We start from the raw sequence: 18,545 nt of genomic DNA on the forward strand, positions 1-18,545 counted from the left end.
ATATGAAAAAGTCTCTGCAACCTGCATCTCACTGTCCCAGTGAAGGAGCTCTAATGATTTCCAGGAAAAAGAAGGTTTTATTCATCAGGACATATCACTGATGGAAGGCTAATTAAAATCTTCAGGCCCTTGCCTGGGGAAGGGACACAACAATGTCCTGAAATACATAGAGGATAATTAATTAAATCACTGAACTTTTTCATTATAAAATGACAGGCTGCAGACAATCCAGTAATTTTACTTCCATTCTGATCCTATATTCAAAATGGTTAAATATGCAGGGCCACATTTATAGCTAAGCAAAATGTATGTGATAAAATATGTTTATGGAAAGACATGATAGGAAGTGAATTAATTTCAAATAATGTCATATACAATAGGAAAAGTAATGGAAGTGCAGTCTGTTTAGTGTTTCCTGTAAACTGGGCTTCCCAGGTGGTGCAGAAAGAATCTGGTAAAGAATCTGCCGGCCAATGCAGGAGACACGGATTTGATCCCTCCCTCAGGAAGATACCTTAGAGTAGGAAGCAACAACCTACTCCAGTATTCTTGCCTGGAAAATTGCATGGACAGTGGAGCCTGGAAGGCTACAGTCCAGGCAGGCACAAAGAATTGAACACTACTGGGCCCACATGAATGAATGAACATGAACATAAGCTGGGTATTTTACATTAGTAATCTACTACTTTACATATGTAACGTACTCATCCTCACAATAACCTTGTAATGATAAAACTATTACTATTCCTGTTTTACAGATGAAGATGGAAGGGAGGTAATTGTTCAAGAACAAAATGCTGAGACTCAAACCAAGTCTGTCTTACTCTACAGCTCATGCTGAAATTCTATCTACATTGCCCGTACATGAACGTTGCTTCAGAGAGACCAACTGCTGGCAGTAAACCAAAAAGCAGAAATACAGAATATTGTTTGGGAGAGCTTACTTAAATCAATGTCTGTTTTTAAAAGTAAGACAGTAAAGAGCACAAGATCTCATATCCCACAATGAAGAATTAGAGCCACATTTCACAAAGTTATATGAAATTCAATGTTCATTCTATTCAGTGGAAAAAAATGTTTCTATTCCCTGCTCCACACAACCCCTTACCAGCATGAAATATTCTGGAATAAACAAATATTCTTAGGTGATTCTCAAGAAAAAAATGTTTATAAAAACAGAAACAACTTTGAATTGGTAACTCACACTAATAACTATTTTTCACTATTAGTATAAATTTCAATTCAATAACCTTTTATTGTGTGTATTCAATGTACTTATACCAAATGCTGTGGGAATATAAAAAGCATGTAATTTTTCATCAGTGCTTTCAAAAAAACTATAATTTCAAGAGAGAAGCAAGACATTTAATGCTAAACTGTTGAATCATAATCATGGGCATTATATGAGTAAGTGACCAAATGAAAAGTATAGACCAGAATTCCTCTAACTATATTTCAGGAGATATTTTTAAAGAGTTCTTTTTTTTTTTTAATGTTCTGATACTAAATAAAACTTAAAACCACACAATATCTACATTTTGAATACTATCTTTGCAAATTATTTCATCATGAATATTACCAAACATTTATTATACACAGGCAATAAAAACACTAAGTGTGTCAGATGTATTATTTCATTCTTCAAATAATTCCAAAAAAGGATTCTTTATTATTCCCATTTTATAACTGAGAAGGATGAGGTTTGGAAAGCTAGCATTATGATTGCAGATGATATGCTTAAAATTATATATGGAGCAAAACTGCTAGATCCCAAACTATGGGTTCTAACCTGAAGAAGGAGTATGTCTCTGAGGTCCTCAATATTTTATATAAAGTAGGCTACTTCTCATTTTTTATACCATCAACCTATTTTCCTTCTATAAAGGAAATTTGCATTTCAAAATTTTCATTATTTGTTTACTCATTCATCTATTTTCTCTCTCCTCGAAGGAACATAACTACAACAATCTTTTTCACCAATATATCTAATGCTAACCTAATTCCTGTCACATTATTGGCAAGCAATAAATATTTAATAGAAGGAAGGAAAAAGGGAAGGCAGGAACTACCAAAGCAAATACTGCAGTAGACAAATTTCAGCAGGCAAGGAAGACCTTTTATTCAAGATTACTGTGATAAGGAAGAGAGTCCAGAATACAGTATGACCTCAACTCCATGAAACAAAACAAAGGGTTGGATGGGTTTAAGAGCTAAGATGACAAAGGCCATCTGTTTGCCGACTGGTGTTAACCAAGGGAAAAGTAAACTTTCTCTCCTCTTCATGACAGCAGGTGGTTTTGCAATTTGGAGCAAGTTTACCCACAGAAGTTAAGCTCCTTCCCTCTTACAGAATCTGGCAGAGAGGGAGATGGCCTTTCTTGATGAATGCATTTCAAAGGAATGGTTCCCAAGTCCTTGAGAAAATATCCCTGGAACAAACCTGGAAAGAGGCCTTAGAAAAAATTACATCTCAAGGGGCAGATAATTAATTTCTAATGGTAAATTTTTAAGTAAAGACACTAAGAAAATGAAGGTCAGGCACCAAGAGTCAGGAAAAAAGCTATCTAAATTTTCGTTGAAATGAGGGGAACTTTGAGGCCTTTTGGTGAGAACGAAGGAAGAAGAAGGTAGAAGAGAAGGGAAGAAAGACAATATGGTAGTCATGAAACTGTGCTGCTCAGACCTCTTTTCAAGACAACCTGCTACAAAGAAAACGGTTGGCTGAAAGCCTCCAACTGCTGTACCTTTGGATCTGCTTGCACTGTTCACATAGATGTTAATCTCTCCCAGCTGTTTCCAGCCAATGACTGAGCAAGGCAAGGATATGGAGCTGCGCTACCTTACTCTAACGAGGAGATTTTGCTCTGGGGTCTCCTCCATATGCCTGGTCAAGATTTTCCCACACTGGGGAATTAAGATCCTGCAAGCTGAATTGCATAACCAAAAAAAAAAAAAAAAAAGCAAACCAAGGAAAAAATCTGCTCCTTTTCTAGTTTATTCTTCACAGATGTTTTTTCCTAATAAATTTCTAGCACATCTAATTTTGTCTTCTCGGAAGATCGAAACTAACACCGAGGGAAAGGAATAGAGGCAGGAGGGAGGGGAAGAGAAGGCAAAAGGGAAGAAAACACCAGAAGGCAAAGGAGAACAATAAGAAAGGAAAAAAAGAGAAATATGCAAGAGAGAGAAAAAGAGAAACAGAGGCAAATAGCACACATACTCACCAATCTCATTGGTAGTTCTAGAATTTGAAAGTTGAATTTTATTTTTTCCTTGACCTCAACTGTCATTACTAGCAGAGATGCTTTAAAGAAAGCAAACACCATACATATGAGGATAGTCCTCTGGATGTTTCTTTAGGGCAGTCACAGGGGTAATAAAAGTTTGACACAGTGGGTAAGTTACCAGTACTACAAGAAATGTCTACTATATGGCTCAACTTTATCCTACAAAGAAAAAGAACTTGTAAAATATTTCTGTACTTCAAAATTCTAGTCTTGAGGTAGGAAATAGATCGGCTCCAGGTTGGATGTTTACAATCAGCCGGTCTCATGTTTACATTTCCTGAGACAAGAGTCAGGTGGGCTCTAGTTGAAGAATTTTTACAGTCAGTGTCCTGTTTACCCTCCAAAATGGAAGTAACAACAGAAACAGGGCAAACAGCCAGTCTATGTCTCTTATAAATGTCTCAAGGTAAGAATCATGGCAAGGACAAAGACAGGCAAAATCCTGTCTGAGTAAAGGCAAAATCCTCTGCTCCCTTCTTCTTAGGACAAAGGAGACACTACACATGTACAGAAAGCTTCCTTGGAGTCAAAAGTCAGAAGATAACTCCATGCTATAAGGAGCCTTCACTTTGAGATCCATCTTGGTTGTGGGGTGCCTGTGCACCCCAGGGGAGGGTCTTGAGACAAATTAACCAGGCAAGGACAAAGCAAGATGATTGACTTGAGGAAAAACAAAACCTGACCCCCTTATAAAAGATTTGGGCTTCCCTTGTGGCTCAGCTGGTAAAGAATCTGCCTGCAATGCAGGAAACCTGGGTTCGATCCCTGGTTTGGGATGATCCCCTTAAGAAGGGAAAGGCCACCCACTCCAGTATTCTGGCCTGGAGGATTCCATGGACCATATAGTCTGTGCGGTTGCAAAGAGTTGGACACGACTTAGTGACTTTCACTATTCACTATAAAGAATTTAAACTTCTCAAAGGCAAAAGTCTCTCTTCTCTCTCTGAGTTTGCCCTTGTGCCTTTGCTTCTCTTTTCAACAAATGTCTATACTTTATTCATTACCTTCGGCCTCCTTAACTTTATCCATTATTGGTTAGGCAGGCAAGGGACTAGGGACTCTAGCCCTAACTGCAGGCCTTGTGGTCCAGTGGTTAGGTTCCTAGTCCAGGAAACTAAGACCTTGCTTCCAGCTACCACTCGCTGCTGCTTGTTGCAAGCTGCCATTTACTGCTGCACATATCTTAAGTCAGTCTCACAATTATTTTTTGGGCTGTGAGAAAGGATAAAACTTCCTATTTCCCTATATAAGTTTCACCTCACTTTTTAACCCAATAATGGACAGCTGGAAATATAAACTTCCTTCAGGGAAAGCCCTATTTATAGTATGTGTGAACTGGGCCACCCAGCCTAAACCAGTGCACCACACTGACCAAATGGCTAATATATAGGCTGTGGACCCAGTACAGAAGGTCAGGAAGCCCATGCAAGGCCTGTATGTTTTTTCACAACTTTTTTCTACAGTAGAAGGTACAAAGAACATTCATCCTGGGGAGACGCTGCCACACAATCACTTGTGAGCAAATCAATGCATAAAAAAATACCTCTTCAAAGTACAAACAATGGTTTTCAGGATGAATTCAGTCAAAACCAATATTTGGAAGAAATAAATAATATTGTATCTATTGCTGTAAACACAATCTGCCAAAAGGTCACCAGTTTTCATTATTTAACTACTTCACTTAGAGCAGGTCACTTTTCTCATTCTTTTATTTTTGTAAAGAAAATCAGAGCCTACCTGGCAAACCAGATTCAGCCTTGCTCCAGCTCTTGGTTCGCTCCCAAATCTTTGTGATTCTCCTAGCAGCCTATTTTATTTTTAACAGCTCCCAGTAGTGGCTGCTGCTGCTGCTGTTAAGTCGCTTCAGTCGTGTCCAACTCTGTGCAACCCCATGGACTGCAGCCTACCAGGCTTCTCTGTCCCTGGGATTTTCCAGGCAAGAGTACTGGAATGGGTTGCCATGTGGTGGAAGGGCTGTCCAACCCAGTCAGTTCCCATAGAGGAGGATTTCAGTCAGGACCTAGATACAAAAGGCTTGGAAGTAACCCTCTCAGGCAGCAGCTGTTAAACAATGCAAATATTTGGTGGGATGGAAGTGTTAGTCCTGACAGCAGCCAGGGCCAGGTGTTCTTGAAGGGAGGGATTTTCCCTGGTCGACCGTTGCAAAACTTAGCGCTCCAGCTGACCATAGATGGTCTTTGCCGGGAGATACCGGCAAGCCCTAAAAGCTGAGAGCTTGAAGATGGCGGCCCAAGTCAGGATTCCCCCGGAACACTGGAAGCTTCCAGATCCCGCCCAACCGGAAGTCAGACCCTCAGGTTAAGCTCCAGGCCCAGCAAGTAGACCTCTTTCCCAGGCAGGCTGGGAGTGTTGCCCTGGGCATCTGTGCTGTGCCCTGGAGCATACCAAGGACTGTCTCTCCAGTCATTACCTTCCCATAGGACCCAAGAACACCAACCAGGCGAGCAATGGGCATCTCCTCAGTGGCAGCCAGAAACACTGAAGTTCCGCCACAGGAGATGCTGGCACTCTTGGTAGTAGAGGGAAAGCAGAAGATGGCGCCCGCTGACTGCAAGGAGGCAGAGAGGGAGAGCTACGAAAGCACTTGCCAAAAAAATGAAAAAGAAAAGAAGGGGGAGAAAGGAAGAAAAGAAAAATGTGTTTAAAAAAAAAAAAGATGGCACTTCCTGCTCCAGCAAGGCAGCCCGAGCAAGAGCAGGGAAGTGATGCCCACCAGCCCCTGTCTCTGGACTGCGCCCCAGCCGACCTTTCCCCTCAGAACCGAACTTTAAAATGAGCATATGAGCCACTTTCACAGAAAGTCTGAGTGCTTCTCAAAGAGCTGCTTCTGTGAAGACCCTGAGGCAGGTAAGTCCGCTTCTGGTTTGTAAGAAACCTTTGTATTTCACCAGAGCCCCGAGAATCTCAGACAATAGCTCTTTCGATTTTTACAGCCGGATGTTATGGGGTCTTGGCTCTCAAGCCCAGGTTTTAAAAGTTGAAGTGCCTGATGTGGGATACAGATCCTTCGCTCTTCGAGGAGAAATGCCGGGTTTTGAGTTTCCTCAGGATTGTGGGTCTGAGCGCTACAGTGCGGTTTCTGGCAAGATCTCTGCCTCTCTTCCGTCTTCTGTGTGGTTTCCGTTTCACTTGCGGGATGTGAAGAGGTCACTCTACCAGTTTTTAAGGTTTTTCAGAGGAAATTTTCCATATATAGCTGTAAATTCCGTGTCCCTGGAAGGAGATGAGTTCTGTGTCTTCCTATGTCGCTGTCTTGAATCCCTTTTTTTTTTTTTCTTTAATTTTAAAAGTTTTATTTTGAAGATCACTTTAAAAACAAATTTAAAAATAATATGAGAAAATATTGCATGGAATACATTCGTTAAATAAATATGGTGATTAGATCAAATAAGGGAAATATGTTTTTTCCTGCAATTTTGGAAATAAGTAAGGTTGTCCTGAAGGTTCTTCAGTTCAGTTGCTCAATCGTCTCCAACTCTTTGCTACTCCCTGAACAAGCAGCTCGCCAGGCCTCCCTGTCCATCACCATCTCCTGGAGTCCACCCAAACCCATGTCCATTGAGTTGGTGATGCCATCCAACCATCTCATCCTCTCTCCTCCCCTTCTCCTCCTGCCCTCAATCTTTCCCAGCATCAGGGTCTTTTCAAATGAGTCAGGTCTTCGCATCAGGTGGCCAAAGTATTGGAGTTTCAGCTTCCACATCAGTCCATCCAATGTACACCCAGGACTGATCTCCTTTAGGATGGACTGGTTGGATCTCCTTGCAGTCCAAGGGACTCTGTGTTGAGAGAGAGTTCAAAAGTATCAATTCTTCAGTACTCAGCTTTTTTTATCGTCCAACTCTCACATCCATACATGACCACTGAAAAAACCATAGCCTTGACTAGACAGACCTTTGTTGGCAAAGTAATGTTGTGCTTTTGAATATGCTATCTAGGTTGGTCATAACTTTCCTTCCAAGGAGTAAGCGTCTTTTCATTTCATGGCTACAGTCACCATCTGCAGTGATTTTGGAGCCCCAAAATATAAAGTCAGCCACTGTTTCCACTGTTTCCGCTTCTATTTGCCTTGAAGTGCTGGGACTGGGTGCCATGATCTTAGTTTTCTGAATGTTGAGCTTTAAGCCAACTTTCTTATACTTTCAAAGATGGGGGGTGGGGGAGGGCGCCGAGCAAGACAGTTTTTACAACTTACTTATGTAAATCGACAGTACATACCAAATTTCTCTGTTCTTCCCAAAGTCAGTTTTGAGCTTCTGACTATGCTGTGTTTTTTAAAATAAATGATGCTAGAAATTCAGTGGGATTTAGTGGTCTGTCCTTTGCATGTACAGCCAGAACCTGAAATAAAATAGGCACAATTGTCTGATCCGAGTAGGAAAGAGTTAGCAAAGACTGGCGATCCATTTTCTGTTTTGTGACTTTTCTGCATTAATCTTCTCATTTTCTACTGTCTTTCCTCTCCTTATTTTTCTCTAACTTTACCATGGAAAAGGATCTGAGGTGTGAGACAAAACATTTGGGTATCACTGCTCTAAAGCATCATGTCTCTGCCTCCATAGGTAAGCATCATCATTCATTTTAATCAGTTTCTTCAAAAGCCATAGAGAGAGAGTTTCTTTGTTTTCTTCTTTTTTTTTTAGTATTTTGAAACTTAATGGAAGTTTTGATGACTTTTTTTAACATAAATATTACCTTTTCTAGAGGTCAAATAATGCCTCCAACCTTAGAGTCAAAACACTGCTAGCAACTTTTGAATAGCATTTCACAAATACAAAAATACCACTCTAACTGGTATCTTTGATATAAAGAGAAGGTCAAAATGAAGCCCCAAAGTGAGAATCCAGGATCTGGAGCAATCAACGAACATAAACTCAGATGGCACATTAAGAAAAACCAGAGCAGCAGTACCATCCATCACTGTGCAGGTGGCAAAGTCCTATATACTCTTTGAAGGCTAAGAACATAAAATTACAAGGAGCACAAACTGAAACCAAGGTAGGAGAAACATAATACTGTGCAAAAAAAGAGAAAATGTTCAGGAAAGAGCAGTGAACTCTCTGGGAAAAAGTAATGAAATGGGATAATAGGAGATGAAGAATGAGATTTATAATGTAACACAAGCATTTGAGATGTAAAAGTAAAAATTAAGATTTGTTCATGCATTCTACGAATATTTTTTAGAGCCCACTGTATTCCAGGCACTATTTTAGGATCATGGGATACATCCACAAGACAGTGAATGAACTCTGCCACCAGGGGAGGCAGGTCAGGGAGGCAAAGAGTTAAAGAGGAGGAGAAAGGGCCTGAGATATGCATTCATAGTAGGAATACAAACTACACATTCAGAAGAGATTTTAGAAACTTTTATAAAACATTGAAGACTGAAGTGTCCATGTTTCACAATATCTTATGAGTTTACCAATTTTAAAACAGAGTTCCAGTTCCAGTTCAGTAGCTCAGTCGTGTCCGACTCTTTGTGACCACCACGAATCGCAGCACACCAGGCCTCCCTGTCCATCACCAACTCCCAGAGTTCACTTAAACTCATGTCCATCGAGTCAGTGATGCCATCCAGCCATCTCATCCTTGGTTGTCCCCTTCTCCTCCTGCCCCCAATCCCTCCCAGCATCAGGGTATTTTCCAATGAGTCAACTCTTCGCATGAGGTGGCCAAAGTACTGGAGTTTCAGCTTTAGCATCAGTCCATCCAATGAACACCCAGGACTGATCTCCTTTAGAATGGACTAGTTGGATCTCCTTGCAGTCCAAGGGACCCTCAAGAGTCTTCTCCAGCACCATAGTTCAAAAGCATCAATTCTTCGATGCTCAACTTTCTTCACAGTCCAACTCTCACATCCATACATGACCACTGGAAAAACCATAGCCTTGACTAAATGGACCTTTGTTGGCAAAGTAATGTCTCTGCTTTTCAATATGCTGTCTACATTGGTCATAACTTTCCTTCCAAGGAGTAAGCGTCTTTTAATTTCATGGCTGCAGTCACAATCTGCAGTGATTTTGGAACCCAGAAAAATAAAATCTGACACTGTTTCCACTGTTTCCCCCATCTATTTCCCATGAAGTGATGGGACCAGACGCCATGATCTTCGTTTTCCAAATGTTGAGCGTTAGGCCAACTTTTCACTCTCTTCTTTCGCTTTCATCAAGAGGCTCTTTAGTTCCTCTTCACTTTCTGCCATAAGGGTGGTGTCATCTCCATATCTGAGGTTACTGATATTTCTCCCGGCAATCTTGATTCCAGCTTATGCTTCTTCCAGCTCATTGTTTCTCATGATGTACTCTGCAATGAAGTTAAATAAGCAGGGTGACAATATACAGCCTTGACGTACTCCTTTTCCTATTTGGAACCAGTCTCTTGTTCCATGTCCAGTTCTAACTGTTGCTTCCTGACCTGCATACAGATTTCTCAAGAGGCAGGTCAGATGTTCTGGTATTACCATCTCTTTCAGAATTTTCCACAGTTTATTGTGATCCACACAGTCAAAGGCTTTGGCATAGTCAATAAAGCAGAAATAGATGCTTTTCTGGAACTCTCTTGCTTTTTCCATGATCCAGCGGATGTTGGCAATTTGATCTCTGCTTCCTCTGCCTTTTCTAAAACCAGCTTGAACATCAGGGAGTTCACGGTTCACGTATTGCTGAAGCCTGGCTTGGAGAATTTTGAGCATTACTTTACTAGCGTGTGAGATGAGTGCCATTGTGCAGTAGTTTGAGCATTCTTTGGCATTGCCTTTCTTTGGGATTGGAATGAAAACTGACCTTTTCCAGTCCTGTGGCCACTGCTGAGTTTTCCAAATTTGCTGGCATATTGAGCACAGCACTTTCACAGCATCATCTTTCAGGATTGGAAAGAGCTCAACTGGAATTCCATCACCTCTTCTAGCTTTGTTCATAGTGATGCCTTCTAAGGCCTGCTTGACTTCACATTCCAGGATGTCTGCCTCTAGGTGAGTGATCATACCATCATGATTATCTGGGTCATGAAGATCTTTTTTGTACAGTTCTTCCATGTATTCTTGCCACCTCTTCTTAATATCTCTGCCTCTGTTCGGTCTATACCATTTCTGTCCTTTATCGAGCCCATCATTGCATGAAATGTTCCTTTGGTATCTCTTAATTTTCTTGAAGAGATCTTGTCTTTCCCATTCTATTGTTTTCCTCTATTTCTTTGCATTGATCACTGAGGAAGGCTTTCTTATCTCTCCTTGCTATTCTTTAGAACTCTGCATTCAGATGCTTATATCTTTCCTTTTCTCCTTTCTTTTTGCGTCTCTTCTTTTCACAGGTATTCATAAGTCCTCCCCAGACAGCCATTTCACTTTTTTGCATTTGTTTTTCTTCAGGATGGTCTTGATCCCTGTCTCCTGTACAGTGTCACGAACCTCTGTCCATAGTTCATCAGGCACTCTATAATCAGATCTAGTCCTTTAAATCTATTTCTCCCTTCCACTGTATAATCATAAGGGATTTGATTTAGGTCATACCTGAATGTTCTAGTGGTTTTCCCTAATTTCTTCAATTTACGTCTGAATTTGGGAATAAGGAGTTCGTGATCTGAGCCACAGTCAGCTCCCGGTCTTGTTTTTTGTTTTTTTTTTTTTTTTTGACTGTATAGAGCTTCTGCATCTTTGGCTGCAAACAATAGAATCAATCCAATTTCAATGTTGACCATCTGATGATATCCATGTGTTGAGTCTTCTCTTGTGTTGTTGGAAGAGGGGGTTTGCTATGACCAGTGCATTTTCTTGGCAAAACTCTATTAGCCTTTGCCCTGTTTCATTTGGTACTCTAAGGCCAAATATGTGTGTTACTCCAGGTGTTTCTTGACTCCCTACTTTTGCATTCCAGTCTCCTATAATGAAAAGGACATCTTTTTTGGGTGTTAGTTCTAAAAGGTCTTATAGGTCTTCATAGAACCGTTCAACTTCAGCTTCTTCAGTGTTACTGGTTGGGGCATAGGCTTGGATTACTGTGATATGGAATGGTTTGCCTTGGAAATGAACAGAGATCATTCTGTCATTTTTGAGATTGCATCCAAGTACTGCATTTTGGACTCTTTTGTTGACCATGATGGCTACTCCATTTCTTCTGAGGGATTCCTGCCCACAGTAGTAGATATAATGGTCATCTGAGTTAAATTCACCCATTCCAGTCCATTTTAGTTCACTGATTCCTAGAATGTTGACGTTCACTCTTGGCGTCTCCTGTTTGACCACTTCCAATTTGCCTTGATTCATGGACCTGACATTCCAGGTTCCTATGCAATATTGCTCTTTACAGCATCGGGCCTTGCTTCTCTCACCAGTCACATCCACAACTGGGTATTGTTTTTGCTTTGGCTCCATCCCTTCATTCTTTCTGGATTTATTTCTCCACTGATCTCCAGTAGCGTGTTGGACACCTACTGCCCTGGGGAGTTCCTCTTTCAGTATCCTATCATTTTGCCTTTTCATACTATTCATGGGGTTCTCAAGGCAAGAATACTGAAGTGGTTTGCTATTCCCTTCTCCAGTGGACCACATTCTGTCAGACATCTCCACCATGACCCATCCGTCTTGGGTGGCCCCACACAGCATGGCTTAGTTTCATTAAGTTAGACAAGGCTGTGGTCCGTGTGATCAGATTGGCTAGTTTTCTGTGATTATGGTTTCAGTGTGTCTGCCCACTGGTGCCCTCTTGCAACACCTACCATCTTACTTGGGTTTCTCTTACCTTGGTCGTGGGGTATCTCTTCACGGCTACTCCAGCAAAGCAGAGTAGAAGTCCTACATAGTGAAATGTTTGAATACATTTTTAAAGAGTTTAATTGATTTTGAAATATTTATCCACCTTATGGACCTCTGAAGTAAGATAAATGAATTGATAATTAACAAACAAATGTTTTGTTAATAATCACTGTAGTTGGGCAAAAGTTGTCATGTTGTCATGGTGTCCAGATGGGAGTACTCTCATTCTCTTCATATCTTCTTATTATCGTTAAGTTCTGAGATTAATCTTACTCTAGATACCTAAGCATCGCTAGCATTAGATATCCAAACTGGATTTCAGACTTACTGCCTGATGTGAAACTTGCAAGCACACACATACAGAGTGGACACACACACTGGGCAATACATTTTGCAAAATTCTTTGTTAGCCAGGATTATATCTGCATGGGCTTGCTATATTTTACACCTTCAGTTTCATTTCCCTCTTTCCACTTGTAGAGTCATGTCCAATTCTGACAGATTATGGATAGTCCATCACTCAGAGCAGGAAGATAACAAAGCAGCAATACTTCTGAGGTTGTTTCAGCTCAGAAGGTAATTAAATTTGCTTGCTCTAGTTTGCAATAATTGTTTGAAGAAGTGGAGCTCTGCTACAAATCATTTTGGCAGCTACCATTAACACAGGCTGTGTTATATATTAACACAGGCTGTGAAATGGATATTACATAGACTGATGTGTCCGTTATTGCAGTGCCAGCCAAGGAAAATGAGAAGAGGTCTGTTTGGGAGAAAAATATGTCCTGCATTGTGCTATATGCTGTTGCACTATTATTGCTGCTGGTTTCTCGTTCTTGCGTAAGTTTGTTTTCTTTCATCTTTTCTCTCCAATTGTGGGTCCTAATTCCAATGTCAAAATGTTTTAGCTGTGTTATCCTAGGACAGTGGCCTTACCTCTCTCAGCCTCAGATCTTTCATCTGTAGAATGGGCATCATGATACTGCCTACCTAGTACAATGTTGTTTTGCCTTTTTGTTAATAAGGTTGACTGATGGAATGCAAATAAATGGACTTATTCTCAGTACATTCAGTCCACCATTCAGCAATGATTTGTTTGATGTTAGCATGTCCAGAACACTGCATAGAGTAAATGTTTAATAAATGATAATCATTTTATCACTATTGAATACATCATATTTTGACATATACCAGGAACTATGCTAGAAATGAAAAGGAATCAAAAATGAACAGAATAATATCTCTAATTCTCCTTCAAAATTAGTAGCCATGTTGATATATATAACCACAAACACACACACAAATATCCCTTCTTTAATCATGAAAAATATAAGGCAGGAAGAGGTTGAAAATATGCCCAAGTTTCTATAGCAAATAGCTGAGGTTTTAGTAAGAGCCAGTTCAGTGCTATTTCTTTTGGACTTGAGAAAATACAGTGTTCCATAATATTACAGGAAAAAGTGTGAACAATTCTAAATAAAATTTCCTAAATGACTTTTCAAAACCCACACTAGCATTATTAGGGCTATGTGAGAGAAACAACCATAGAGGAGAATGTCAGTCTGAAAAATGACATGTCTTCTGTAGGCTGGTAAATTGTTTATTGCAAATGCAAACTATCCCCAGTGGATTTGTGAGTCATTAAAAATAATTAAATCAGTATTTGACCAGTTACCAGATCGACTTCCCAGTTATGTTTGATTCTGCAACCAGACATTTGCCCATAGAAGAAATAGCCCTGTTCTTCACAGTAGAAAGAAACTCTGTGAAACCTTACCACTTATGTTCCTTTATTAGAATCTGTATCTGTGCAAGTTATGAAATCACTCTGTACATATTTTGAAGGAATTCTCTCATCCCTGTTACCTGCTCCCTGCCCCCCCCAACAAAGTTACCATTTTCAGAAAAATATCTTTCCTCTCCATTTCACTTTCATAAAATGGACATAGTGAATTACTAATTCAGAAATCTACAGTATATCCAGAGAAGAGAAATTTAATCTGTAGAATTCAACTAAATCCCTCAGTATATAAATTTGTCAAAAAACTATGGAATTGTTTCTGAGACATACAAAAGACAGCGCATAGTTCACTACTGTGTCAGTTGAAGATTGTGTGAATGGTGATTTTGTCTGCAGATATAAGGAATGAGGAAAGGTGTCATCACACTTCAGCAAAAGAAGGGCAAGTAGACATGTAGTAGAAAGGTAGAATGGATTGATAATAATAATATACCACAATAATATTGATGGATATCATTCATTGCATGCGTATTCATTCCTAAAAACCATATTACACATTTTACAAGGATGTTAGTCCTCACAAAGAAATCCTGTCTAATATTAGTGTTTTATTACAGCTAAGAAAACTGTGGCTTCCCCATTGCCACACAGCAAAAAGATAGTAGAGTTTCAAATCAAAGTGAAATTCACTCAGTCATGTCTGACTCTTTGTGACCCCATGGACTGTCCAGGGAATTCTACAGACCAGAATACTGGAGTGGGTAGCCTTTCCCTTTTCCAGGGGATCTCCCCTACCCAGGGCTCAAACCCAGGTTTCCCTCATTGCAGGTGGATTCTTTACCAACTGAACTATCAGGGAAGCCCGTCAATTCAAACGTATCTCCAAAGTCTGGATTCTAAACTGTTGTGCTATAAATCTTGTGAAGCTAAATTTTCTTGTAAAATTTAAATTTGTCTTTGTTCATCCAACTTGGGCATTCAGTAGCCTGGGAATACCCAAGGGTGTGCATGGCTACAAATGGGAGTGGAGTGTGCAGCAGAGATGGTGATGGTGGTTTAGTCGCTAAGTCATGTCCGACTCTTGCAACCCCATGGACTGTAGCCTGCAGGCTCCTCTGCCCATGGGATTCTCCAGGCAAGAATACTAGAGTGGGTTACCATTTCTTTCTCCAGGGGATTGTCCCAACCCAGGAATCGGACTTGGGTCCCCTGCATTGCAGGCATTCTTTACCGACTGAACTATGAAGGAAGCATGCAGCAGAGATAATCTGAGGTAGTAGATCATAACAGAGATGTGCTGCTTGGAGCCTGTTCCATCTACACAGACCATGGCTTTGGAGAAAACCATGTATTGAACACTGTGGGCTTATCTTAAAGTCCCATCAGATAATCAAACATACCCTTAATAGAGGAAGTAAAATTCACTTAAATAGGAACTTGCTCCAAATACATTTTGCTTATTCTCTTTCTTATTAACGCAAGTCCATGTGCCAGACACACAGTGAGGCCCAACAAACTGAAACATCAGAATTTGGAGCAGAGTAAGGTTTATTGCAAAGCCATGCAAGGAGAGAGGTGGCTCATGCCCTGAAAAGCCTGGAGCTTCCCAAAGGGTTTTGGCAAAAGTATATTTAAAGGGCAGGTGAAGGGTGGTTCACAGGGTACATGATTAACTTGTGCACAATTCTCTGACTGGCTGATGAAGCAGCAGAGGGGTGTCACAGGGGTTAACTTTATCAGTCCAGGAGGGCTGGGGCCCTGTGTTCCTGATCATCAAGTAGTTCTTCCATTTGGTAGGGGCTTTTAGTATCTTCAAAATAACTCAGGAACTTTGCATCAAATACTATTATCTAGGTACTTCAGACAAGAACTAAAGCAAAGGATATGGAGGAAGGCCTGTCCTGGCCCCATAGGGGCGCACTGTTATACTCTAATAGCCTCAGTCTTTAGAACTACTTTGCCAGGTATCTGAAATTGACTACATTTCTTATGACAGTGGCTTTAAGCCACAGTCCCTATGTTTACCAGCCTTTGTGTTATTTCTTTTCTTTTTGTAAATTAGAGAAGTTTCTAGGTCACCTGTTCCTTGGAAATAATTCTACAGAGGTTGTAAATATTAATAGTTACTTGAACTTATGCACCTTATGCCTCAGAATATACTGCAAAAAAAAGTAAATTAGCTCAAATCATCTTTCACTCAGCTGGAAGGAAACTAGAGCATAATCTGTAAACTACATATATTTTATTTCATTTATCTTAAAACTATTTTCTTCTAACTGAAAATAATATTAACAGTTATTAATACTGTGTATTAGCACTAAGTAACCCCACTCCAGTACTCTTGCCTGGAAAATCCCATGGACGGAGGAGCCTGGTGGGCTGCATTCCATGGGGTCTTGAGTCGGACACGACCGAGCGACTTCACCTTCACTTTTCACTTTCATGCATCGGAGAAGGAAATGGCAACCCACTCCAGTGTTCTTGCCTGGAGAGTCCCAGGAATGGGGGAGCCTGGTGGGCTGCTGTCTATGGGGTCACACAGAGTCAGACACGACTGAAGCGACTTAGCAGCAGCAGCAGCAGAGTTTATTTTGCCTACATTTAAAAGTTCCTTCAGAGACATTTGTAAAGGCATGTTTCTCTTTTTTTCTAAACAATTCAGTGAAGTTTGAAGCTGACAGGATTTTGATTGGTTAGGAATATCCATCACCCTTCTTGCTCAGCTAAACAGAAAGAAAGGCATCTCTGAAAGGAACAATGTTGTGGGTACTGTGCCCTAGTGATGCAGAAACATCACTGAGATTTAGGTGCATGGCTCATCAGTTCTTTTTTTTTTTTCTGAACGATACAAAAGTAAAACTTTTTGCTCTTTTCCAAAGATTGAAGTTAACCAATAAAGACACACATCTTCACTAATAACATTACTATCATGGAATATCTATAGAGAGACCCATTCTCAGCAATATTCTTTAAAAATAGACAAATTTGTCTGTCTGTAGTGGATATTCTTAAATTCTGGAGAATCAGAGACATTCGAAGCCATTAGAACTTTAAAGCAACATCTACCCAATAGGTATGCTGCTGGTTTTCTCAGCTTTCAAAATAATCTCAATAGTTACGAAAATGAATACACAGAACTTTCCCTGCTATGCTTTTGCTTTCTAGCCCATTGTTCAGGTCTAGATTAGCCTTTGTTATTCAGAAATATGATCAAGAGAAAGTAGAGCTGGAGACTAGCCTGCATTCCCCGTGGAGTCAAGTCTAGTGAGGTGGGTTCTGTTTTGAAGTGCAGAGTGCTCTGCTTAGGATGTCAGTAACCAGATCGCAGGCCAGCAGTGGGATTGTGTGGTTAGTCAAAGGGAAAGATTTTTTTTTTTTTTTACAATATAGTAAGTGTAAAAGTTCAGCAAAAAACACACAGTAGCTGTATCTATACTTTGGAGTGAATTCTTGGTTGGAAACTTGAATGTTTGATGTGCAGAGAAATTTTAAGGTGTTTGCTAAACATTTAAAATGTATTATAATTACCCCACTCCATCTCAGCTTGGTTTGCTTGAGACACCAAATAGAGATTTAAAATATTTTTAATATTTTTCTGTCACACTGCTGTTTCTGTGAATGAGACATCTTGCTGTATTCAGTTCAGTTCAGTTCAGTCGCTCAGTCGTGTCCGACTCTTTGCAACCCCATGAATCGCAGCACGCCAGGCCTCCCTGTCCATCACCATCTCCCGGAGTTCACTCAGACTCACGTCCATCGAGTCCGTGATGCCATCCAGCCATCTCATCCTCTGTTGTCCCCTTCTCCTCCTGCCCCCAATCTCTCCCAGCATCAGAGTCTTTTCCAATGAGTCAACTCTTCGCATGAGGTGTCCAAAGTACTGGAGCTTCAGCTTTAGCATCATTCCTTACAAAGAAATCCCATATTATATGATTTCATTATATTAGGTTGCAGTGGTAACTTCTAAGACACTGGTTTCCAACAGTCCCTGCAGCTCCTTTGACCCCTCTAAAAACAAAACAGTAACAAATACTACCTTTAAAAATAGCATTTACATGTGATTACTTCTTTTCTTTTTACATTCAAAGCTTTAATGATTTGTTATACAAAGCTACTGGGAATTGATAGAAAAACTATTGAGGTTTAATAGGTAAATAGAAAAAATTTTCATAAAATATGGACATTATAAACATATATGAATAATACTTTTAGTACTGAATTTTTAAAAATATTTCTTTACAGGACATAATATTAATTGGCATACATTGTATATTTGTGTGTGTGTGTGTGTGTGTGTGTGTGTGTGTATGCTTCAGAGAGTTATGCTCATATTGATGTTTGGTTTCTCGGCATCATTGGTCCTTATCCTTTCTACATCTCCTCTTAGTTGGGCAGCACAGAGGTTTCTTTCACCAGATCCTTCCCTCCCTGCCCCAGTGTGACAGGAAGTAAGCCCTTGACCCAAGCTGGACCATTCAAATTTATTCCTGAGAATTTGACTCTTGAATGTAAATGACAGGAGGACAGAATGAATAAAAAATGCTATTTATTCTTTATAACATTGACTGCTGAGTATTTCATGCTTTTAAAACCTACGGCTGCCAGTCTATCTTCAGCCTTACCTAGAACCTTCTCCCAATATGCATCTAACAAATTCTTCAGTTAAACTAGCCAGAGTCTACTTTTACTACCTGTTTGCAAATTAGCATATGTGTGTGAAATCGCTCAGTCATGTCCGACTCTTTGTGAT

The sequence above is a fragment of the Budorcas taxicolor genome, chromosome 6 (assembly GCF_023091745.1).
Source record: "Budorcas taxicolor isolate Tak-1 chromosome 6, Takin1.1, whole genome shotgun sequence".
Classification (NCBI taxonomy): domain Eukaryota; kingdom Metazoa; phylum Chordata; class Mammalia; order Artiodactyla; family Bovidae; genus Budorcas; species Budorcas taxicolor.